Below are 26,808 nucleotides of genomic sequence, written 5' to 3'. Positions count from 1 at the left end.
TGGTCGGAGTAATTATCAGCAACCTCAACAGTTTCAGAAAAACATGCAAAGGTATGAGTTTACTCGACCGCGTGCCCCTGTAGGTCCCAATCAGTGTTCATATCGTAAAGAAGAGGGTCATTTCAAGTATAGTTGTCCTATTTTGTTGCAGCATGCTAATGGTGCATTTAGCGCAAGAGGTCGAGGTGTTCACCAAGCTCCCAGAGGTAGAGGACGCGGAAGTCTCACCCAGAACGCGCGTCCCCTTCCACCTCGAAATACACTGAATAGTTTTGATCAACAAACTAATGCGTCTGGTAGGACGGCTCAGTACTATAATGATGATTATTATGTGGAAGATGAGAATATGGAAGGTAATGATTGCTAGGACAGCCATAGACGAAGAGAGGGAGTTGTTTCAGTTCCAGTAGATCAAAGTGGACCGTATGTTAAGGTGACTACATCAGGTAAGTCAGAGCCTTTTCTGTTGGATACTGGTGCTGCAAAGAGTTCTATTATGCATTCAAAACTCCCTGGCGTGCCTTTGTCTGGCAAGATGAATGTTTCGGTAGGTTTTTCTGGCGCCCCGGTTAGGAATCCGATTTCTTGCCCTATATCCCTTTCTGTTGGACCTTGTGAATTGGAAGCACCCCTAATTTTGACAACAGGTTGTGGTGAAAACTTGTTGGGATTGGATTTGTTGAAAAGATTGTATGCAACATTATTGAATATGCTACTTACCAGTATGCATCTGTTCTTGGCATGCAGGGCTGCTGACATTCATATCTGTGCATAGATCGCCGCCTAGTGTTGGGTCCGGATGTTTGCACGTTGTTGTCCTGGAAGAGTCTTCGAAGTATCCTGAGATAGTTGAGTCCTCCCCTGGACCACAGTGCGCATGGGGATCCTCTCCATCCCCAGATTGTTTTTCGCCATTGTGGCAGTGATGGAGTAGATCTAGGAAGTGATGACCATGCTTATACAGTAATTCTGAGAGCTGCAGCTGCCACAGGCGCCGGGGAGGAGGGTGGGTGATATGAATGTCAGCAGCCCTACATGCCAAGAACAGATGCATACTGGTAAGTAGCATATTCAGTTCGAGGCATGTGGGCTGCTGAATTCATATCTGTGCATAGAATACATAGCAGTACCTCCTATTAGCGGCGGCTACCAGTGCCAGCTGCAGCAGTCTGAAACAGAGTTTTGAGAACAGCCTGTCCTACAGCTGCCTGCTGTTTTGAGTGTACATCTACACAGTAGTGTTTGGTAAATGTATGTATAGTGGACCATGTGGCTGCTCTACATATTTCCTGTAAAGGAATGTTTCCCAGGAAAGCCATGGATGCCCCTAACTTACGTGTTGAGTGGGCTCGTGGGGGAATCGTTAATGTGCGTTTAGCCTTTTGATAGCAAATTTGAATACATTTAACGATCCATCTGGCTATACCTGCTTTGGAGATGGCGTTGCCTTTGTGTTGTGGAGAAAAGGCAACGAAAAGTTGTTTTGTCTTCCTAAAGTCTTTACTTCTGTCAATATAGTACATGAGGGCCCTTTTTACATCTAGTGTATGGAGCATTCTTTCAGCGACATTTTGTGGATTCTGAAAGAAAACAGGCAGTTCAATAGTTTGATTCATGTGGAACTGCGATATTACTTTAGGCATGAATTTGGGGTTGGTACGCAGTACGACTCTGTTTGCGTGAACCTGTATGAATGGCTCTTGAATGGTTAGTGCCTGGAGTTCACTAACTCTTCTTAACGAAGTGATTGCTACTAGGAAAGCTACTTTCCAGGTAAGGAATTGAATCTCACATGAGTGGAGAGGTTCGAAGGGTGGACCCATTAGTCTGGTGAGGACCAAGTTGAGGTTCCACACTGGTGCTGGTGGGTGTCTTGGGGGAATTACTCGTTTAAGTCCCTCCAAGAAAGCTTTGATGGCAGGCACTCTGAATAAAGAGAGGTGCTGCCTGTTCTGGAGATAGGCTGATATTGCGGTCAAATGGACACGTATTGAGGTGTATGCCAGATTGCATCGGTATAGGTGTAAGAGGTAACAGATTATGTTTTGAATGGATGTGTCTAGCGGGTTGATGTCATTGTGGGTGCAGTAAATGACAAACCTCTTCCATTTAGCTGCATAGCAAGCTCTAGTAGTGGGTCTCCTGGCCTCCTTGATGATTTCCATACAGTCAGGTGGCAGGTTTAGGTAGCCAAACTCTAAGACTTCAGGAGCCAGATTGCCAGGTTCAGCTGTTGCGGATCTGGGTGCTGAATTTCGCCATGGCTCTGCGTTAGGAGTGCAGGTTTTATCCGCAGCCTTTGATGCGGCACCACGGAAAGTTCTAGAAAGGTGGTGTACCATGGCTGGCGCGCCCATGTTGGAGCAACTAGGATGAGCGTCAGTGAGTGCTGTAGCAGTTTGCGTGCCACCAGCGGTATTAATGGCGCTGGGGGAAAAGCGTACGCAAATCTGCCGGACCAGTTCATCCATATCGCATTGCCCTGTGACTGTGGATGTGGGAACCTGGCGGCAAAGCTTTGGCATTTTGCGTTTTCCCTTGTGGCGAATAGGTCTATCTCTGGATGACCCCACTGCTGGAAGTACGGTTGGAGTACTGACGGATGTAGCTCCCACTCGTGCATCTGGTGGCTGTGTCTGCTGAGCAGATCCGCCATCTGGTTGTCCTTGCCCGGGAGGTGTTCCGCCATGAGGAACATGTTCCTCTGAATGACCCACTTCCACATGCTCTGAGCCAGATGAGACAACTGTGGAGAGTGTGTTCCTCCCTGCTTCTGTATGTAGTACATGGCAGTCATGTTGTCCGTCCGGATCAACACGACTTTGTTGCACAAGTGTACTTTGAATGCCTTCATTGCCAGGAAGATTGCCATCAGTTCCAGAAGGTTGATGTGCATCTTCTTTTTCTGTGTTGTCCATAGTCCCTGCACTGTGTAATTGAGTACATGAGCTCCCCATCCCTGGAGAGACGCGTCCGCCGTCAGTATTATTTGTGGAACAGGCTCTTGGAACGGTCGGCCCTTGCAAAGGTTTTGTGGATTCCACCAATGCAGAGAGTTGTATGCCCGACCGCTCACCAACACTAGGTCTTTTAATTGTCCGTGAGCCTGATTCCATTGACGTGCTAAGCACTCCTGAAGCGGGCGCATATGTAGTCTCGCGTGCGGGACTATGAAAATGCAGGAGGCCATCATGCCTATCAACTGCATGAACACTCTCGCAGGAAGGGAGTGTTGTGGTTTGAACTTTGAGATCAGCAGTTGCATGCTGTTGATCCTCACTAAATTTGGCTGAGCTGTGGTTGCCAGAGTGTCTATGGTCGCGCCCAGGTACTGTTGTACATGTGCGGGTTGTAGATGTGATTTTGGGTAATTTAGTGAGAATCCCAGACTGTGAAGAAGGTGAATGGTGAGGGACATGTGGCTGGCACATTGCTGGGCTGACTTTGCCTGAACAAGCCAGTCGTCCAGGTAAGGGTAGACGTGAATGTGTCGTCGCCGTAGATGTGCAGCCACTGTAGCTAGGCACTTGGTAAAAACCCTGGGTGCTGTTGTCACGCCGAATGGGGAGGACTTTGAACTGATAGTGCTGTCCCTGAATAGTGAACCTGAGATATTTCCTGTGTGATGGGTGGATGGGTATGTGGAAGTACGCATCTTTGAGGTCTAGTGTGGCTAGGAAGTCTCCCTGGCTGAGCAGCGGGAGAACTTGCTGTAGGGTGAGCATATGAAAATGCTCCGACAGAATGTAGTGGTTGAGGGGTCTGAGGTCTAGTATAGGTCTGAGCGACCCGTCCTTTTTTGGGATTAGGAAGTACAGGGAGTACACCCCTGTCCCCTGCTGGTTGACGGGCACGACCTCTATTGCACCTTTTTGCAGCATACTTAGCACTTCCTGCTGCAATAATGCTAAGTGCTCTGCGGACATAGGACGGTGCTTTGGCGGTATTGTGGGTGGAGTGGAGGTTAATTCGAGACAGTAACCGTGCTGGATAATATCCCTGACCCACCTGTCCGTGGTGATGGCTTTCCACGTGGACAGGAACCGCTGGAGTCTCCCCCCGACAGGTGTTATGTGGTCGGGGGGAAGGGAGAGGGCGTCACTGTTTGTTCTTGGGTGAGGACCTGGTGTTGCCGTAACCGCGTCCTCTGCCCTTGGTGCTGGAGCCACGATATCCAACTCTGTTGTTTTTATCGTAGGTACTCTGTGTGCCCCCTTTATTGTATGGCTGCTGTGACCCCTGTCCTCTAGCTGCTCCCCTATTCCCGGGGCGACGAAAGGAGCCACTACGAAATGTCTGCGTTTGCAGAGCCCCCATTGACTTTGCAGTGTCAGTGTCTTTTTTTTATCTTTCCTAAGGTGGTGTCACCTTCTGGTCCGAATAAGTAGTCGGGGTTGACAGGCTGATTTAGGATGTTGTTTTGAATCTCAGGTTTGAATCCGGAGATTCTTAACCAAGCGTGTCGGCGTAACATGACGCTGGTGTTTATCGCCCTTGCGGCTGTGTCGGCAGCATCTAGTGCGCACTTAATGGATGCGTTTGTAAGAAGTTGTCCCTCTCTGATGAGGAGCTCCGCTGCCTCTTTGTATTCGTCTGGTAGATGTTGGAGTAGTGACTCTAGCGTGTCGTAGTGTGAACGATCGTAGCGAGCCAGGAGGGCCTGTGTATTGGCAATGCGCCAGATGTTTGCTGCTTGAGCTGCAATCCTCTTGCCTGAGGACTCCAGCACTTTGGACTCCTTGTCTGGGGGAGGAGCATCACCAGTTGTTTGTGAGTGCGCTCGTTTGCGAGCGTTAGCAACCACCATGGAGTCCAGAGGTAACTGACCTCTAATGTACATAGGGTCCCCGGGCGCAGGTTTGTATTTTTTTTCAATCCTGGGGTTTAGCACCCGTGCCCTGGTTGTTTCCTTGAAAATGTCCTTTGCTGGCTTGAGAACACCTTTCAACATGGGCAAAGTTTTGAAGGTCCTCTCAGAGGAGGCGAAAGTGTCCACCAAGAAGTCGTCCTCAACTGTGTCAGAGTGGAGTTGCACTCCATGATTGGCTGCAGCACGTTCTATGAGGGCATTGAAGGCAGCAGTGTCCTCTGTGGGAGATGTTTTTGCGCCGTAAATCTGCGTGTCCTGGGTATCTGTTGCGGCACCCGGGTCTGCAGGGTCATCCCAAGCTTGATCTGGGTCCTGCTGTTCCTCAGGATCTATATCCCTAGGGTAGGTGGTATCATCACCCATGTAATCCTCCATTGCGTCCGTGTCGGAGGGCGTCGGAGAAAAGGACTGGGGATCCGGATAGGACGTATGCAGGCGTTCGTATAGAGCCGGTTCCGACTCTGCAGGCAGTTTCTGCTTTAGAGGGATTCTGTAAGAGTCCAAGGCATGCTCCGGCATGGACTTCCGTTTTCGGAGCATGAGTCTGCCGGTGTCGGCGTCGATGAATTGGGACGGTGAAGGCTCAGTAGGAGAGTGTCCAGTAGATGGGGACCTTGTCTGGCGGACACGTGTTCGGATCTCGAACATCTTCGGCGCCGTGGACGGCGGCAAATCAAAAGTGATGTTGGTTGGTGCCGAAGGTGCCTTTGGAGCCTTTTTCGGTTCGGGGCCCGACGTGGACTGGAGGGCTGCCCGTTCTCTGATGCGTTGCAATGACGCCGCAACTTGTCGCACCGAGAACGCCGAAGGTTCTTTGGTGCCGAGTGGTTCCGTAGAGGTAGGCATGAACTGCTTCGGAGCCGCAGGGTTATCGATTCAAGGAGAGGTAGTAGCGGTCGACGGAGTCGATGACTTGACCCGTGTCACTGCCTTGGAAGTGGACTCCGATGGAGCGGCCATCTTAACTTTGGTGGTCGGGGCCGACTGCTTCGGTGCCGGGGGCCGAGGCGCTTCTGTGGTACCGATGGCCTTCCTTTTTGGGTCGGTACCGACATCCGCTGCAGCGAGTTCGGCGCCGAAATCCCTTTTAGTGCGTTCGGAGCCGATGGTCTGTGCTGGCGTCGAAGGAGTGGAGGTCTTCGAGGGCTTCGAGCCGACCACTGCTAGTTTCACTTTCGGTTTCTGTGGAACCGGTGCAACGATTGGTTTCGGTTTCGATGAAGGGAAACCAGTCTTTTTCGGCATTAATGGCTCTTGCTGGATGTTCGAGGCCGGGCCTGAAGGCGGGGCCGAAGAACTTTTGAATTGATCTTGGGTAAGGCCCGGAGGCGATCCCTCGACCGGAGCCGTAGAATGACGCACTTTGATAGCCTCCGTTTCGACGGGTAGGCCCTGCTCTTCACCAGAGCTATCTCCTTCGGCCCCAAAGGCCTCATCGTAGTCCCCTACCTCGTCGTCGGCTTCTTCCCTGTGCAAAAGCTCCTCATCGGCGTCTGCCGATTGGGAATCGTGTTCGGAAGCGGGGCTGGAGTGTATTTCTTCCACGCTTTCAACATCTTCGTCCTCGGTGCTGAAGATGTTGGCCGGGGCCGGTGTCGATTGCTGCGCTTCTAATCTCGCTGCCAGTCAATTCCGGAGAGTCTTCTTGGATCGGAATCGGGCACAGGCCATACATGTCGATTCGTCATGATCCGGTGAGAGGCATTTGTTGCACACCGGGTGGACGTCGATGTGTGGATATTTGGCGTGGCATAAAGGACACCGCTTGAATGGGGTCCTCGATTCCATCGTCGATGTAATGTCGATGATAGGATGAAACGGATCCGAAAACTGGAAGAAGTTTCTAAACTAAGTAAGAAAGCTGTCGACACCGAGCGGGAACAGTACCGACGAAAGCTAAAGGCCTTTTGGCATTAAACGAAATTTTCCTAACTTGAGCTAAGATAAGCACATCCGAACCCAATGGCGGAAAAAAACAATCTGGGGATGGAGAGGATGCCCATGTGCACTGTGGTCCAGGGGAGGAGTCACCTATCTCAGGATACTTCGAAGACTCTTCCAGGACAACAACGTGCAAACATCCGGACCCAACACTAGGCGGCGATCTATGCACAGATATGAATTCAGCAGCCCACATGCCTCGAACATTGTTCTCCTTCGGGAGTACAACTTACACTGGGTAGGAAAGTGGTTTCTCCAATGTATTTGTCAAAGGATAAACTTCCGACAGAATTGTCGTTTCTTCCTGATGCCATTTGGGCTACTGGTCCTAATGATGTGGGCCTTTTGGAAATACCGCCATATGTTGTTACTTTGAAAGCCAATGTTAAATTGCCACGCATTCCCCAATATAAGATCTCTAGTGAAGGTGAAAAAGCGTTGCTAGCGATCATTTATGATTTTATTGGAAAAGATGTGATTGAAGAGACCAGAGGCAACGTTTGCAATAGTCCTGTTCTGCCTGTTTTGAAACGTACTGACCCTTCTCAGTCACCTGTTTACAGGTTCGTGATTGATCTTAGAGAGGTCAATAAAATAGTTGTGCCACAGTTTCCAGTCGTTCCTGATATTACTGCCTTATTGACTATGATTCCAGCCTCCGCCGCCTGGTTCTCGGTGATTGACTTAAAGAATGCTTTCTTCAGCATCCCGATTGCCGAGGAGAGCAGAGATATTTTTGGTTTCAGCCTAGGAGGTCGAAGCTTTCGCTTCAAACGCGCTCCTCAGGGCTACTGTGAAAGTCCATCAATATACAGCCAAGCTTTAAAAACTCAGCTCGATGCGATTGTTTTACCTAATGGTGCTACCCTTATTCAGTACGTTGACGATTTATTAATCGCCGCAGATACTGAAGACATTTGTAAAGAAGCAACATTGCGTCATTTGTCTAATCTACATCACAAAGTGTCGCTTTCAAAACTGCAATATTGTCGACAAGAAGTGACCTACTTAGGTCATCTCTTATCGAAGGAGGGAAGGAAACTGACCCCAGAAAGAATTCAGGCAATAGCAAAATTGAGTGTGCCTAGGACACAGAGAGAAGTACGTGCTTTCTTGGGCATTACATCCTACTGTAGACAATGGATACCTGGGTTTTCTCTGCTGGCCAAACCTTTGATAGCATTAACATGTAAAGATACACCGAATCCCGTCCCATGGTCTGAAGATTGTCAGAAAAGTTTTTCCGAATTGCGTGAAGCATTATGTTCGGCTCCTGTGCTGGGTACTCCTGACTACAGCAAGCCTTTTACACTGTATGTGCACGAGAGGGAAGGTTGTGCATTGTCGGTGTTGACACAGTCTTTTGGAGGCAAGCAGCGTCCATGCGCGTATTTTTCATCAATTTTGGATCCGGTAGCTAAAGCATTGCCGAGTTGCTTGAGAGCCACAGCGGCAGCCGCTGTTTCTAGTCGACAGTCTGCTGGGTTAGTAATGAACAACACGTTGTTTGTTATGGTTCCACATGCAGTGGACACGTTGTTAAACAGAACCAAAACACAGCACTTAACTAGTGCTCGATTGTCAGGTTATGAGTTGACACTGCTAGCGAGTCATGTTCACATATAAAGGTGCAATACGTTGAATCCAGCCACGTTATTGCCGATTTCAGTGGAGACAGATGATGTTGAGCAGCATGATTGTCTTTTTAGAACAGAAGAAGAAACAAAAGGGAGAGTGGATCTCAAGGATACTCCCCTTGTAGAGTGTGATGGTACCTTATGGGTGGATGGTTTATGTTTCAAGCTTTCGAATGGTGATACGACTGCAGCATATGCTGTCACGACTTTGCATACGATTGTTGAAACTACACGTATACCACATAATTCAGTCCAAGCAGCAGAGTTAATTGCACTTACAAGAGCGTGTGTGCTATCAAAAGGAATGAAAGTGACCATATATACCGACAGTCAGTATGCTTTCGGTGTGGCCCATAGTTTTGGGCGATTATGGAAGGAATGTGGGTTCCTGACTTCACATGGAGTTAAAGTACAAAATGGTCAGTTGGTGAATGAGCTCCTTGAGTCACTGACATTGCCGCTACAAGTTGCGATTGTGAAATGCAGTGCACACAAGAAGGTTACTGATGATGTTGGTCGTGGTAATGCGGATGAAATCGCAAAAGAAACAGCAAAGAATGTGAAGAATCGGATGTATGTTGCAGGCCCTGCAAGATGGGTTGGTGATGTTGGAATGTGTGAAGACACGATAGAGAGTGTGAAGTCTCTTCAAGCCGAAGCTTCAGAGAAAGAATTAAGTATGTGGAGAGAAGTACGGGTAAACTGGATGAAAATGGTTGTTGGATTGACTTATCAGAACATCGGCGATGGTTGTTACCCGATGCGTACGTGCTTGCAGTGGTGACAATGGCTCATGGAATGGCCCATATCAGTGTGAAAGGGATTTGTAAGTTGTTGGCTCCAGTATGGCAAAATACCGGAATTCCTAAATGTGCAGAGAATGTGGTCAAAAACTGCATTGTGTGTCTGAAATACAATCCTGGTAGGGGAACCCCAACTCCAGCTGGTCATTTTGCACCTCCAACGTATCCGTTTGAGGTTTTGCAGCTAGATTTCATCCACATGGAAAGATGCAACAATTTGAAATATGTACTCGTTGTTGTTTGTGCCTTTTCAAGGTGGATAGAAGCATACCCTTTAAAAGACAACACTGCTCTGTCCACAGCTAAAGCCCTTGTCAAAGAATTTTTCCCTAGATTTGGAATGCCGAGAATGGTCTGGAGTGACAATGGGAGTGAATTTGTGGGTCGAGTGATGAAAACAGTATGTGATGGACTGGGTATCCGGCAAAAATTTCACGCTGCAAATCATCCCCAATCAGCTGGATTAGTAGAGTGCTATAATGGCACATTAAAATTGAAGTTGGCCAAGATTCAAGCAAGCTCTGGTCTTAAATGGCCTGACGCTCTGCCTTTAGCACTCCTGTCAACAAGAATGACTGCGCATTCACGAGTGGGACTTAGTCCCTATGAAATCGTGTTTGGCCGCCCGGCCAATATATGGGGAGTGCCAAGGCCTACAAAATTCAGCGAGATCGAACATCCAGTACTGCTTGATTATTTGTATGAATTGACGGCTAAATTGCGTGTTTTACACCAACAGGTGCATGATACTCTGCCTCAGGTCTCTGATACTCCAGGACATCCTATCAATCCTGGATCATGGGTGCTGGTCAAAAACTTTCAACGGACAAAGAATGATGAGCCCCGTTGGACCAGCCCCCATCTCGTCCTTCTCTCAATGAGATCAGCTGTTCGAGTGAAAGGGAAAAAGAACTGGATCCACGGCGTCCATTGCAAGAGGGTGCCTTTGCCTCTGCCATATGACCGGTGGGTCCAGGAGGGGATCGCTGATTCTGAGACTGAAACCGTGCCTCGTTTTCTGCCGTTTAGCGATGCACGTGTAAAAGGAACAAGCTCTGAGCAGGAAAGCGATGACATTTTGCAAGAGGCTGTGCCACCGTCAATTCGATGGGACACTACAGAGCCTGAACTCTTGTTTCAAGACCAGACAGTACCCGGGAGAAATCGCTACAATTTGAGGCCAAGGACTATGGACAAATAAAATTCTTTTCCTTTCCCTTGCTATTTTTAATAATTTTGGGAAGTGCAGCTCTCTCTTTCATCTGAGAAACTTGCTTATTTTTACTTTTTCGAACCGCCATCCGGGTTCAGCTGTAGGGTCGCGGCTGCCCAAGTCTTTGGAGTGCAACTGAAGACGTTAGGTCAGCAGTTCTGGTCGGTCCAAGGAGTTGCCCTGGACTGACAGAAGCATTTCCTTAGCATAGAACACCCTACCACCGCAAGCAGCACTCAGAGAGGATGGAGTTTTTCGAGAATGAGAGACCTGCTAAACCAATAGACTGCAAAGACAGAACATGTATAATGATGACAAGAAAACGATTTTTGATGTTAGGTATTTCCATGTTACTGAGTGTGATGACGATCTTCACAGGATATGTCTTATTCTCTTTCCAAGTAACATTCGCACCAAGTGCACAGCCCATACCTCCTCCTACTGTTTCCTCGCATTCCCTTCATCCCCTGCCTGAACACGAGTCCGCTAGAAGATTGGAATTTGTCAATAATTCGTTCATTCAGCTCCTACACCAACACCAACTAGTAGTAAACACAACTAACTGTTGGGTGTGTGGCCTTATGCCCCATACTACTGATAAAGGTATCCCGTACCTACTCCTACCTTTCAGCCATAATGGTTCTGTGTGGGCATATAGAACAATGTTCATGTATGCTCATGAAGCCAACCCCCTACGTTCTGTGAAAGATAATCCCAAGAATAGTGCTCTAGTTAAGGGGATCATGGATATGATTAGGGAAGAGATTTCCTATGAAACCATCCCAAGAGATGAGACACTAGCATATATTGGCTGGAATATGACAGGATATGAAGTTACTCTGAGTGAGAACCAGCGAGCAAAGAAATCCTCACCGATCTGGATTGTACCCCATCAGGGTCACCTATGTTTGCAAGGGTATGGCAAGAATCCCAGAGCTCAGTTAGGGAAAAGTATCTGCGCTGAAACTTACGTTTTTGCGTCTCAGACTTCCCCTTTGTTCTTAGCAGCCAAGGGTACCTATTTCATCTGCCATGATAGAGCCTATACATGGTTGCCCCCGGACTTTTCGGGCACATGTTTTGTTTCGTTCCTGCTGCCTCCCACCTACACGACCGCGGCAGATTACCATAAGACAAGGATGGTTAGAGGCATCATCAGTCAAGATGACACTGCAGGACAAGAATTTGGAGATTTCATAAAGGGTTCTCTGCCGTTTTGGGGTCCAATTGTTAACAGCAGGAACATAAGGCAATTGACAAGAGTGGTTGAATCCACGGTAGCTGAAACAGCCAGTGCCCTTGGTAATTTGACTGCTGAGCTCCAGTCGGATCGTCTTATGACTCTTCAGAACAGGGTCGCGTTAGACGTCATACTTGCAGACCGGGGTGGGGTATGTAGAGTGATCCAATCTAGCTGCTGTGTTTTTATTCCAGATAATGCTCCAACAGTTTTCCAGGCCATTTCCAAACTGCATAGAATCTCCGAATCTATTCACGTAGATAATGGGGAATGGTCATTGGCGGGGTGGTTCTAGGAACTGATATCCGCTTGGGGTTGGAAGATCCTGATAGTCATTGGAATGATCTTAGCCATTCTTTTCCTGCTCTGTCTATGTGTACAGTGTGCTCCTGTAATTTGTGGCATCTGCGCTACATCATGTATAAGGAAACCTGTAACACGAGACGAGCTAAGCAATAGGATGATGCTACAGCAACATCTCCGCGACTTCATGGACATAGACCTGGATTCAGACTAGCGGGAGTATAGGTTATTGCCTTTGTAAGGCCAAAAGGAGGGTCTGTGGTACTGTAAATTTCGGAACCACGTATCTGGCATGATTCTAACATGACGATTTCTTTATCAACAGACCGAGAATGTTTAGGATACTATGCACAAGCATTTGCGTCACATTTGAGTGACGAGATCACCTGAAATCAGAGTTTCTGTCCTAATACCTCGAGCTCCATTTTAGGACGACAGCCGTTTTGTGATTGCCCTCTCATAGGCAACAGGACCACGGCCAAGCATGGGTCTGAAGGACACACACACCTTCGCTGACTCCTCGGTGACCTGTGTGAACTGACTCCGCTGCCTAAGGCCAAACCTGTTCGGTCAGTTCCCTTCCCGCGGCCGAATGAGATTAGTATCAGGGCCCAGCATATCACGAAACCTTTCATCACACACGAACCATGCCTAATCTTCTACACACCTGCCCCTGTTTCCCTCTTTATGACCCGTTTTACGAGGAGGAGGTGCCCGTTTTTATTGGGTGTCCGTCGATATCTGATGAAGGCGCTAAGCTTTGCCGGGTAATTGATTAAGGGCTGAACGAACTGAAATATGTACTTGCCATTATGACTCTGTCTTTTCCTTTGTAATGAATGCATGTGAATGATCATACCGTAAAACGAGGAATGTTTGCCCAAAGCATAATATTGGTATATAAGGAGAAGGCTGGTTTTCGTAAGGTGGCAGTCTCCTGAGAATATACACGTGTTGTACTTCTAGGATACCTGTTACTGGCTGCAGCCAATAAATACGATCTTTGACTTCACCAAGAAGACTCTGTGTTTCTGTAGTCTGAAACAGGAAGAACTCGAAGTCTTCGGGTGTGTTCCCTGGCACCGCTGGGTTCCGAAAAACCCAGTACTTCACTTTGAAAGCTGTATGCACACAGGTTTTTCTACAGGAGCCGGCCCGCCTAAAAATTATCAAGGATGGTCGCACACACTTCTTTTTCAATGAACGGTAGGCTAAACAGGCATTCTCTAAGTGGCAGCCTTCCGCAAAAATCTGATCTGACTTTTGGCAGGGGGTTTTCTTTTCTTCGTGATCTCAGGCCAATAATTTCAAATTAAGTCTGAATAAGCTTTCTGCCTCTAATAGTATCGCTTTGATATGTTGTCTTTTTGGCTTTTCTCTTTCTTACTTCTTTTTATTTTTTCTCATGAATCAATGATAGTTTGTTTCACATGCTTAGCTTTGGGTGGTGTAGGTGGGACACGGCGGGCTCACGAAGGTTCTTGGGGGTGGAGGGGTCAGGGTGGCGTCTTCTGTATGCTGTCACACAAGGACAGCAAGGAAGGGGCCGATTCCTTTTTCAGATACGGGGTTGGGGGTTGGAAAGCGTGGGTGGGTGGTGGTGGGGGGTGGCAGGGAGGGAGGGGTAGAAATAGTCAGAATGTAGTTAGAATCGCACCGATAGAGCATAGGAGTAAGGAACTCTCATCTTTGGGGATGGAGACTGGTATGAAGTTACAAAAATTGTACAATGCCTTGTGTTAAATTTATGTGTTGGAATGTGTCAGGGCTCAACCAGGCCAGCAAAAGAAGATTGGTAGCAGAAGAACTTAAGGTATTTAAACCTCAAATAGTTGGGCTAGCTGTACCACATCTGGTTTTTAAGGATAGAACCATCTTCAAACAACTTGGTTATGATTTACTTGTCTGCACCTCACAATCAGTGTCTATTCGAGGGGTGGCTCTATTGAAGTCTAAACAATGTGTAGCAACAGTGGTACGGGCTTTGGCTGACTCTAAAGGAAGATGGGCAATTGCTCAACTTTTGATTCTTAGCTGCAAGATTACTATATGTATGGTTTATGCTCCCAATAGTGACTGCCCGGAGGTTATCTCTTTTTATGTTCTGAATTACTGGAATGGGAAGGGGATTTTATAGTTATGGGAGACTTTAACTGTATTTTAGACAAGAAAATTGATACTACGAACACTGTAGCATGAGTTTGAATGGCTCAGACAAGGACAGCTATATTTGATCTACTTCATATACATCAACTGGAAGATGCTTGGAGAAAACTACATCCTACTATACCAGGTTATACTTTTTTTTCGAACCTGCATAAACAATATTCTAGAATTGACATGATATTTACTAGTAAAGTTATGTTAGAAAATTCTTCCATGGAGGTTTGTCCGAAAATTACATCAGACCATAATCCCATCATGTTGATAGTCCAGCGTCAGTCTGGTGGGAGAGAGTCAGCAAAGGGATTTTCATTTCCCAGGCATCTCCTCAGTAACCCTGACTATGTAAACTTCATGCAGGGAACGTTGAGGGAATTCGTAGAGATTAACCAATGCACTGCATCTTGTGCAATGGTCTGGGATTGCCTGAAGGCTTATGTTAGAGGGGCAACACTACAATATGTCATTAGACAAAATCGACTAAATGCAAACTTGGTAGAAAAGAAACACAGACAGTACATAGAATTAGAACTCTCACATGCTCAAGCTATTGCCCTGAGGGACACTGAGGAATTAGTGATTTATTTACAGCTTATTGAAATAAGAGCAAAGCTCAGGAGAAGACTAAGGGACAGAGTAGCTCACAGTTTTCACAAGCTTAAAACTAGACAATATGAATACAGAGAAAGGGTTGGGCGGGTATTGGCTTATCAGCTAGCTGATCAAAGGGCTAAATCTTACATTGAGCAAATCAAAGGAGCAGATCGTACAGTCTTTACTAAATCTCAAGACATAATAGAACAGTTTAGGTTATTTTATGCTGAGATTTACAGTGATTCATCATGCTTTAATGAGCAAAAAGTTATGGATTATATACAAAAAAGTGCAATGCCTGTTTTGGATTCACTTAAATCTGAGAAATTACACCAAAAGGTTGATTTAATTGAATTAAACGCAGCAATTGGTGCACTACCTTCAGGCAAAGCGGTTGGCGAAGATACTATACCCCTTGAGTTTTATAAAACTTTTAAGGATATATTGGTCCCGGTCTTGCTTGAGCTGACTAATAAAATTTTGCAAGGTGAGGACGCACCCCCCTCCTGGAATAGAACTAACATTATCGTCTTTCCTAAAAAGGGGAAACCAGTAGAGGATAGGAGCTCGTATCGCCCAATATCCTTAATTAATGCGGACGCAAAGAAAAATTCAAAAATTCTCGCCGCTCGCTTAGCTCCTATGATTCATCTTTTGGTATCGGATCAACAGCATGGGTTTGTCCTGGGTCGAGATACTTCTGCCCATATAAACGCAGATATCGCTGCATTTGCTGTTTCTAGCCTTCTGAATCAGCAGCTTGGGATGCTGATGTTGGACGCCGAGAAGGCCTTCGACCAAGTGGCCTGTGGTTCTTTATGGTATACGATGTCATCTTTAGGCCTCGGTCGGAGGTTTATCTTGGCGGTACAGAAACTATATTTCAAACCAACAGCTGCCATCAAGCTTAATGGTCTTTCTTCTTCGCTCTTCAATATCCAGAGGGGAACGTGGCAGGGATGTCCGTTATCCCCACTTTTATTTGCATTATACATTGAGCCTTTTATTAAGCATCTGCTGCATAATGCACTTTTTACCCCAGTTTCCCTTAATGGCATGGTGTTAAAAGTTACGGCGTACGCAGATGATATCGATGTGTATACCACAAGACCAGTGGAAACTATAGCCGTGATAACCCAAGAGGCTCAGTGCTTTGGCTCTTTCTCTGGCTATAAACATAATATAAATAAGACACAGTCAGTCTTAAATTTTCAGCCGGAACCAGCCCCATCCTCTTTAGGAATTACTAAAGTCACTACATACCTTGGTGTCCGTCTTAGCTGCCAAACTGACGATGTTGTTCGCTTTGAATTACGAGCCACTGCTTAAAAAGGTTGTTGCAAATATGCGCAGTTGGCACAAGCTTCCACTCGGTATTATTGGGAGGTGTAATGCAGTAAAAATGAACCTCCTTCCGAAGTTTTTATATTTGTTTCGTTCTATTCCACTGAGGGTTCCTCTTTCATTTTTCAAGCGGCTTGATAGTGCAGTATGCAGCTTTATATGGGGTTACCGGAGGGCAAGGAGAGCCCTCAGGTATATTAAGCCTACATACGAAAAAGGTGGTTTTAAACTTCCTGATTTTAAAGCTTATTTTTGGGCTGCTTTTGTCAATCGGATTCAAAGTTTACTCAAGGGGCCTGGTTCGGGTACGATCTGGTTATCATATCAGTTGACTTGTGGCCCGAACACGGGGTTTTTACTTCACAATATGGCTGACCCTACTTATTATAAGAGGGTTCGATTCAAGGTAGTTAGACACATTGCTCGGATTTGGCAAGATATACGCAAGGCTTACTCACTACCTGACCTGCACGAGTGCACAATTCTTTGGGGAAATCCGAGATTTCCTGAGATATTCTTAGATTCTGTGGGGAGAGGGTGGCAACGCTGTGGTATTTCACAGCTTGGGCAACTGTATGATGAGCAAGGTTTTAGATCATTCGCATCACTGAAAGAGGAATTTGGGGTATCACAGAATTCGTTTTTTAAGTACCTGCAAGTTAGGGACTATTTTATACATGGAGTGGGGATATTTGTCCTACCTTGCTCAACGGAGGTAGTGTCGGCAATTTTTCAGATCTCAGGAAGGGCATGTATAAGAAAAATATACCAGAAATTCTTAGCGCTGCTGGTGATGATTGTACACAGTTCGTAGCTAAATTGAATAGGAGTTTTGAAATCGATATCTCAATCGAGGAAATGCATGAATCTTTAGCTTTAATAAATTCTGCAGTCACCTCAGTTAATTTGAAGTTACAGCAACATCGGATCATGTTTATGTTGTATTGTACCCCAGAGGTTATCTTCGACCTACGCTTCTGTAAAGTCACGATGCCCGAAGTGTCAAGAATATGCTGCTGATCTCCGCCATATGTTTATTACATGCCAAAAGTTAAATACTTTTTGAGTTGATGTAACCTGCGAGTTGGTTAAACTATCAGGCCATGATATTCAACTAACTGAGAAAGAAATTTAATTGGGGGTAGTAACAGAATCCGGTAGTCTAACGAAATCTCTTGTTTCGATTATTATAGTATGTGCTCATTTATGTATTGCCAGGGCTTGGATTCAAGCACAGAGTCCAAACATTACTGAATTTTGGGTATTATTGAGGGGGGTTTATGAAACGGAAATGGCCTTAGCCAAAGCTAGGGGTCCGCGTTCAAGGGCAAAATTTGAAAGAGTATGACTGAGTCTTCAATGGGACTAGAAGACGTATTGCTTACGATATCTAATTTTATGTTATTATTTATATTCGATTGAACCTTTTCTCTGTATTATTAACACATTTTTTATTTCTCCATGTGCTCTTATGCGTTTTGAAGATTGCTTTTGCTCTGTTATTCTGTGCTATTTATGGTTCTTTTTTTTGTGTAATGTTTCTAATTGATGGCTAATAAAAAAAAAAGAAAAAAAAGAAAAAAAAAGAAACTGCACAGCTGCATGCTACCCTTCTGCAGCTGGCCACATGCTCCCCTTCTGCAGCTGGCCACATGCTCCCCTTATGCAGCTGGCCACATGCTCCCCTTCTGCAGCTGGCCACATGCTCCCCTTATGCAGCTGGCCACATGCTCCCCTTATGCAGCTGGCCACATGCTCCCCTTATGCAGCTGGGCCACGATACAGCACCTGGAGATGTATGCAAGACACTTTTCACTGGTACAGATCACAAGAAAAATCTCCTCACTGAGGTATAGGTTCCCTATATCTCACCTTACACACACATATAAGCCTATCAGTCACCCTTAAGGCAGGCCCTATCAATCCTGAGGGCAGGGTGCTTGGTTTACATGTGAGGGGGTGCCGCTGCCTGAGCAGGGCCCCTCTGCAGCTCTCAGAGTCTATTCTCTGTAGCTGTTTGTGGATGCAGTTAAACCATATACTCTTAAGTGCATTATAACCTTGCGGTAAATGCTAACTCTGGGATGGCTGCATGAAAACATGTCGTGTTTGGTGTCAAGCGCTTTGGAATCATACCCCCACACCAGAAACTGGTGTGGGAGTATGATCCCACCCTTCTAGAGGGATAGACATGTACCTACTGTGGAAACACGGTAGAATCCTGAAAGAGCCCTGGCATCACAAAATGGATGCCACCAGCACAGACACTGGGCTGCCCTCCTGCTGCTGACCGAAACTCACAGTGGAGGAGGCCCAACAATAGGCATCCTGTCACAGGGAGGTGTCACCACCTTCCAGACAGGATTTAGTGTATTGGGGCTGGGTGAGTCCCTCAGACCTTGCTGGTCTGCACCGCTGACTTTCTTCACTTTCCATGAGACTTGCTGTTGCCAAGGCTTGTTGGCTCCAATCCGGTTGCCGACACCTCAGTAAGCTGCAGACTTCGTGGGACACTCCGAATCCAGCTCCTGGTCATCATCGACGCCTCCTGGACCTCGTGGCTGAAGAGTCAAGACACCCGTGAACACCTGAAATCACCCGACAACTGTGGGCATCCATCTTCCTGGGCCCGGGTCACTAGCAAGTGACTTTGAACACTGTCTCCTCTGCTTTCAGGTCTTCTTTCTTCAGAATCCATCCTTGGATTCCACCGGACACTTCTCCTGTCTTCACAAGCATCAAGTCTTCTTTGGCTCCCATTGAAAACGACGCCGCGACCCGACACCAAAAGACACCTATGCACCCGGCTTCCCTGGGTGAGGTAACTCGTGCACTCCGGTCCTCCTGTGTGTGTTGGCTCTAGAACTACTTACCCTGTAAGTGACTTGCTTGTAGACTCTCCTGAAGTACCATAAAACTTTAAAATTCCAACCGTGACTTGCTCCATTGAAGTCTATTGGGATCTGCGGCTGTGTTCTCACACTGCATGCGTCTCCCGTGCGTCCTTTACTTACCTGCCTTGGGTGAATTAGTGAGGCCCCAGCGCTTCTGAAGACCTTAGGCCTCCTCCCTTCTCAAGTCTTTCTTCTTATACCTCTTTTTTAGTATATGGTCTGGTACGCCCCTAGGGTCCCAGCCATATAAGTGCTTAATTTGTTGTGAAACATTTATTTGTGCATATGTTCCTGACTTCTAATCTCATAAAGAGATTAGTAGAGTGTGTCTAGTAATAAATACATATATATTTTATATATATACCTGTGTGGTGTCTTTTCATTTAGTGATTCAAGAGATTATAAGGTAAAACAAGCTGCTTTACATTCCTCTAAAGACTTAGCCTGAAGGCTGCTCGCCACAGCTACCACTAGGATAGCTTTCTTTAAAAGGTTGTCTTAAACCTATCTACCATAAGAGTCGAATTGGACTGGTGCAAGGTGGCCACTATAACTAGTGACCAGCATATGCCAGGCCAACTTCTCACAAGATGTTTTTGAGACTATTCACAATGGCGAGGCGAGAGTACGCAAAACTGTCTTACAGGTGTGCTACTTACATACTCTACAATGCCTTCGCGAGTAGCCCCTTTGTTTTTACACAGGCGCCTAATCCCACCATCCTGGGCTTCATGAATGTACAATTTTAGGTGTTACTCTTGTTGAACTCAGTTAAGATTCACATTTTCACCCTCTGAACGATAAAAAGCCAAGGTGGTCACGAGTCAAACAAGTGACCTGCAGGTTACATTGCCGCAGCGGAGGCTTTTATCTCACTGAGCCATCTCACAGGGGCAGAGCTGTCAGATAAATGCAGCTTGTCCCTCTCTGCAATGAACAGAAGAGATGAGATGCCCTCCAGGCACGGGGATTGTCCTGAATATGTCCATCACACGGGCAGCGATTGGCACAGGGAGCCAGGCCCCTGAGGGACAGCTGTGGTAGGTGCAGCGCAGATGTGGGCACTGCCAGGCGCAGGCCACGAAGCAGGAAAACACAGGAGTCTGATGGAGGGCACCCACTTGCCACACCTGTCCACACCTGGCCTGGTCATCCCCACCCAGACTTTTTTAGTGCAGGAACACCAGGTCCAATTTTATTGGCCAAAACATCTGGCTGGTAGAATCACATGAGAATCGGACAGGGGCCGTGAGCACAAGTGCAGCACTGCCCCCACCTGACCTATGGCAGGAGCGAAGCATGGATGACCGCCCTGCCCCGGCCCTCCCCCGTCATGCTCCAAACTCTCCTGCCTGGGACGTCCGTTTCACTCTATAAATACTACATCTTGTGGGGCCCCCGGTGAGGGGGAGCAGTACTTTAATCATATTTTCCACCTCCTGCAGTGGCACCGTGTGACACACGATATCGGCTCACATCACACGGTCTCCCGGTGAGGAGCTGTTATCTCGCGGTGGCAGGGAAAACAAGCTCAAAATCTCTGTACATGGTGGTTTTCCAGCTCGTTTTCTGAGGCTTTGAACTGCTGATGTTAAGGGGTGTGAAAACATCCCAGGACATTGGCACCAGCCTCAGCAAGCTTTTTTGGGGGGGTGTAGGGGGGTTGGGGCGGGGTGGCTTCAAAAGTGCCTAGTAGGTACTTCTCGGCATGAGGGCCTGCCCCTTCAAGGCCCGCCCCCTTCTCATGCGGGGAGACTGCTCTACAAGGTGGCAGGTATGCTTTCATGGCCTCAGACATTACATTTACACTGTTCAGAGAGAGGGCGACATTTCCGGGCTCCACCTGTTCTCCCCTAGAATCGGAGACTGGATCACAGGTGACATCACAGCCAGTGATGTCTCCCCCACCTCAGCGTTAGGCTGATTATGTCATCAGTTTTGTGAATTTTTATTAGGTCTCGCCTTGCTATCACGTAAGCGATCGCGAAGCGAGACTATTGTAAAGGGGCTTTTCAAAGTGCCCCCAAAAGCAGATTGCATGGCTAGCACGCACACAATCACGCGCATCGTGCCGCCATGCACTCCGCTTTTGGGAAGCGCTTTAGCCCACTGACCACGACCTCGCGCGCGCCACTCCGTCGCGTTACAAATTTACTTTCACTTTTGCGGCGGGCGCTCGTTTATTTCAGCAACACAGTTTATTTCAGCAACACAGTATTTTGTGTGCTTTTGATACATGCACAACGGCCACCACTGCCTCATGTAACGTAACTTTTGTTGACGATGTATTCTGAAATTGTGCAGTCTGGATCCTGGTCCAGTAACCCAGCATAAAACCATACTATCTGTCATGTACAACATGCGCACATTGTCTTTGTGTGGTGTCTTCAAGCATAACCCACCCAGCCATCCAGACTGCTTGTGATTCAGAGGTGATTGAATATGTTTCCTAGTCGACGTTTTATCCACTATGTGCAACTCAAACAGTTGTTACATACATTCTATATTATCTCTGGAGCTTTACAAAAGACGATAAAGTTGGAATTTTTAATCCTAATAGAAATTTCAGCTACTTTAAACAAGGTTCACTATGTCGTCCTGCTTGAGATAGCGTGCGTGGTGCCCTTCAAACTTTTTTTTTAGTGTTTTGAGTATCTGCCATTTATTGAATTTTTTTTAACTCCACGTGTACCCTATATGCTCTTTTAACCTGCACACGTCACTTTTTAGGTCTCGCTTGAGACAGTGCTTTAGCGCTGCTCTCGCGAGAGCTTTTGTGAAAGGGGGATCTGGAAGTGCAAACGAGTGCTTTTCAGGCCTCCAAATACAGTGCATGTGCGCCGAGCGCGCGCACCATTTGGCAGCTTGAAAAGCACTGCCTGATCACTTTCACGGCCGCTTTGATGTCCTCAGTGAGCCGCGCGGCCACTGAGGACATCAAAGCGGCCGTGAAAGTGCACACCATTTGCCACCCCCTTCCTGCTTGTTGCCTTTGCTTCCTGTCACGCTACACTCCCTTACTCTCCCACCCACACTTTTTTTTGTCATTTCTCATCGTGATGCCCTTTTCCCCCCACTTTTCATCTGGCATAACTCAACCCCCCCCCCTCCTCTCTCTGATATAGCTTTCAATAGTAGCGATTTTTTTTTTCCTTCAACCGCATTTCAAAGGTAGTTCCAAGCGATCTATAAATGACTCACTTTTCTCTGGGGTTTGTTCAAATTCTGTAGGATTTCTTTCACCTCCTTCGTCCACGTCCCGTCTCTATGTCCCATACCTCCTTCATTCATTTACACCTCACACCCTCTACTCCCCTACTCGTCTTCACTCCCTCACATTTTCTGTCTCCCTCTTTCTCCCTTAATTTCTACACTTTCTTCTCTATTTATCAGCAAGTCTTTTTGTGTGTGGCATTTTTGCAGTTATATTTACTGCTGACTCGACCCGAAGGTATTGGAGTGCTTTACAACTCCCCCACTTCTTTCCTCTTTAATGATCTTTCGCCTGCCACTGCCTCCTCTATGATGTGCCTCCCAACTTCTCTGCTACCACCCTTGCGCCTTCTCCTGACTAGACACCCTTACTGTCATTTCCTATGTTTCTCTCCCCATCCTTTCATCTCCTGTACCCAGCACTTCTACTTCCTTTCCCCCTTCCCTTCTCATGACCTCCACCAGGTCAGTTCCCTCTCCCCGCACTTCTCTTTCTTTTTAACTTTTTCCTACCTCACTTACCATCCCGCCTTCTTCTCCTCCACTACTCTCCCCCTGCATTAGTCCATCCCCTCGCTACCCATCAACGCTCCCTCCTTCCCCTGCTGTCCCCTTTTCGGAGAGTTACAATGTTTTCATCTCTCCTTTTATCACCTCTACCCTCAGCCCCCCTCTTCATCTCTTCCCTCTTCATCTCCTTCCCCCCATAAGCCTCACTGACCTGCACTCTCCCTCGTCAGCATACTTCCCTCCTTTACTCTGATTTTATTTATGCTTTTTGCATTGTCTTTATTGCGATTAAAGTCTAAACTCTTTAAATCTGGGGTGATGAAAGACGGCTTGTCGGCCTACTTCAAAGAGGCGAACTCCCTGCACGCATGAGCGGCTTCACAAAGAAAACAGGGAGCCTCCCCGGTAGATAATGGGGGGGGGGCTCTTGTACTGTTGATGAGGACTTTGTTGGGGGAGGGAGCAGATCACCGACAGTTCGTTTTACCAACGCAGGTCCTTAATACACATTTTTTTGCCCAGCCTTATTTCAATATAGCCTTTCCCCTGCGCCTGCTATGGCACTCTTCTGAAGGACACAGTACTACCCCAGCAGTCCATAGGGAATACATTCGACACTTGTATACACCTGGAATCGCTTTTAGGCGCTTCTCCACGGGACAAGCTCTTATTTTTTTCTTTTTACGTACATTGCATACTTACTAATTTTACATTCTAAATCCTCCGATGTTGGCAAGTTGTATAATTGGGGCAGAGGGAGTCGAAAATACACGCTTCTCGGCGCTTTTCGGGGGTATGTAGCGCTATATCATTTAAATCTCGCAGCGCTTCGAACAAGCATTTGCAATGCAATAGGTCTCGCAGTTATACGAGTTTGAGCTATTGGCATTATAAATGACAGTGCCTTTTATTTATGTTTTAAAAAAACCAAACTTAAATAAAAAGCATTGTCATTTACAATGCCAATAGCTCAAACTCCTATAAATGCGAGACCTATTGCATTGCAAATGCTTGTTCTTTATAACGCCCAAGATGGGCTACTGGGGTGTGCTTTGGGAAACGTTGGGATTTCTGGGGCAGAGCAGATGAGCCGCCAGATAAAGCCGCTGTCCCGTGTGTTTACAAAGGTGGGTGGTCACTGCCCTGTGTATTTACGAGGGTGGGGCCGCTGCCCCGTGTGTTTGCAAGGATGGGGGCCACCGGCCCGTGTGTTTACGAGGGTGGGGCCACTGCCCCGTGTGTTCGCGAGGGTGAGGGTCACTGCCCTGTGTGTTTACAAGGGTGGGGCCGCTGCCCCGTATGTTCGCGAGGGTGGGGGTCACTGCCCTGTGTGTTTACGAGGGTGGGACCGCTGCCCTGTGTGTTTACAAGGGTGGGGGTCACTGTCCTGTGTGTTTACGAGGGTGGGGCCACTGCCCTGTGTGTTCGCGAGGGTGGGGGTCACTGCCCTGTGTGTTTATGAGGGTGGGGGTCACTGCCCCATGTGTTTACAAGGGTGGGGGGTCACTGCCCTGTGTGTTTACGAGGGTGGGGCCGCTGCCCCGTGTGTTCGCGAGGGTGGGGGTCACTGCCCTGTGTATTTACTAGAGTGGGGCCGCTGCACTGTGTGTTCGCGACGGTGGGGGTCACTGCCCTGTGTGTTTACGAGGGTGGGGCCGCTGCCCTGTGTGTTCGCGATGGTGGGGGTCACTGCCCTGTGTGTTTATGAGGGTGGGGGTCACTGCCCCGTGTGTTTACAACGGTGGGGGGTCACTGCCCTGTGTGTTTACGAGGGTGGGGCCTCTGCCCCGTGTGTTCGTGAGGGTGGGGGTCACTGCCTTGTGTGTTTACGAGGGTGGGGCCGCTGCCCCGTGTGTTCGCGAGGGTGGGGGTCTCTGGCCCATGTGTTTACGAGGGTGGGGCCGCTGCCTCGTGTGTTCGCGAGGGTGGGGGTCACTGCCCTGTGTGTTTACGAGGGTGGGGGTCACTGCCCTGTGTGTTTACAAGGGTGGGGGGGTCACTGCCCTGTGTGTTTATGAGTGTGGGGCCGCTGCCCTGTGTGTTTGCGATGGTGGGGGTCACTGCCCTATGTGTTTACGAGGGTGGGGCCACTGCCCCGTGTGTTCGCGAGGGTGGGGGTCACTGCCCTGTGTGTTTACGAGGGTGGGGCCGCTGCCCCGTGTGTTCGCAAGGGTGGGGGTCACTGCCCTGTGTGTTTACGAGGGTGGGGCTGCTGCCATGTGTGTTTACGAGGGTGGGGCCGCTGCCCTGTGTGTTTACGAGGGAGGGGTTCACTGCCCTGTGTGTTTACGAGGGTGGGGCCGCTGCCCCGTGTGTTCGCGAGGGTGGTGGTCACTGCCCTGTGTGTTTACGCGGGTGGGGCCACTGCCCCGTGTGTTCGCGAGGGTGGAGGCTGCTGCCCAAGGGGTGATCACTAAAGAAAGCCCATCAAAGACTTGTTACAATTAGACCAGGAGGAATTTTAATTATGCCAGAGTAATGAGAGCAATTTCAGCAATTATGCATCGGTCTCGTGATGCGAAATTAGCAATTACTCCAGCCAGTTTAAGGGATTCCGAGTAATATGGGGCAAAAATCCTGCCACGGGAGCAAAGGATCAATGAAATAAGAGAGAGAGAGCAGCTGCTGGTGACTGGTGTTTGTGTCCTTTAACATTAGGTGCTCTCGAGCCCGTTTTGAATGCGAGGGTACATTTTGCACTAAGAAAGTAGCACTAAATGCTGGATTACGCTTCTCACACAATTTTACATAAATGCAAGTAGTTTTGCAGCAATTACGAGTATTTATGCTAGAGACAGTTACGCCAGTTACGCCCGCTCCTATTTAGAATCTCTTTCTCTAAATGTGAAGAGGCTCCATTCTCAAGATAAACAATCTGCTATATGTCAAGTCGCTTCTTAGAGACAAACCAGGACTTTAGGACACATCCGTAACCCCTGGATAAGAACTGGATACGAAATAATCTCTACCCTGCGACAACCGACTACTCTGCACTTACCAAGGGCGATGCTGCAGCTCTCGTCCTACTTTTCAATCTCAGCTTCTCTGTCTTCGATATTACAGGAGAGAAGGATGGAAGGTTTAGAATGATACAAGCGATATTGGGAGACTCCAGGACAATGGTCAACAGACCTACCAGTGGACACGGCTCCTTCCCATTGGACTTCATACTTCGCCTTTCTGACTCTGAGGAGAGCATCGTTAGTCGTACAGAAGATATCAACTCAGTACGAGATGCGACATGAAACAGATCAGGAACGGGGAAGACAAATGCCAATACCTCTTCTAAGAACGCGACATGTGTGTCAAGAACTATATGATTAGAACAGGGATACACATGTTGTTGCATTTTCATAATCTTTCTAAAAAAATAATCACCTCTTCATAATCAGTGCTTTGCCCCCCGCAGTTACACAGATGCAGATTGGTTTGATCTCCAACCATGCGCTCCTATTGGTGGAGACAGACTTGGGTCACAACCTGAACAAGCTAAAGGAATGGTACCTACAACGCTCATTTCTCAGAGATTGTTACATTGTTAAGCAGGAAATGCTTAACAAGGGAAGATAAGTATTGTCCAGGGAGTCTGGGATGCATTCAGAGCAGACATGAGAGGACATTTTACTTTGATGATGGCAGGTCTCTATAAAACATGCTGCTTGGAGGCACACAATTTGGAGTCAGAACTCAAGAGGTCTGAATAGTTTTACAGACATATCTTTCCCTTATTGATCATGAAGAATGGCAGTCATTAAAGAAATGAAACAAAGTATCTCCTTCCCTCAGCGGTCATGGAAAATAGCAATCATTATGGCGTAACTCCCCTCCTTCATCTTAAGAGGCGAGCAATAAAGTGGAAACAGGCCTAGCTTGTCAGCTGAGTGACAAAGTAGATAGGTCACATATGAGAAATACTCACCAACACGGGGACAAACGTTTACAAGGAGGAGAAAAATTTGAAGAATGTAGAAATTTTTATACTAATCCATACTTGGCAGAGGTGTGCCTGACTGATGACCAAGTAACATGTATAACTCGGGCACACATTCCTAAACTCTCCCGTTCCAAGATGGATATCTGGGA

General features: G+C 47.4%; 1 protein-coding gene and 1 pseudogene across 3 annotated transcripts in view; one reads left to right on the top strand and one right to left on the bottom strand.

Moving 5' to 3' along the window:
* Positions 1 to 26,808, bottom strand: part of TMEM198 (transmembrane protein 198) — a 328,796-nt gene that overhangs the window by 44,068 nt on the left and 257,920 nt on the right. The gene's annotated exons all lie outside the window — the stretch shown is intronic.
* LOC146859457 (endogenous retrovirus group PABLB member 1 Env polyprotein-like) lies at positions 10,812 to 12,221 on the top strand (annotated as a pseudogene).

This window comes from Triturus cristatus, chromosome 3_2 (assembly GCF_964204655.1).
Source record: "Triturus cristatus chromosome 3_2, aTriCri1.1, whole genome shotgun sequence".
Classification (NCBI taxonomy): Eukaryota; Metazoa; Chordata; class Amphibia; order Caudata; family Salamandridae; genus Triturus; species Triturus cristatus.
The sequence above is the reverse complement of the archived record's forward strand: the minus strand, read 5'-3'. Positions and strand labels throughout refer to the sequence as shown.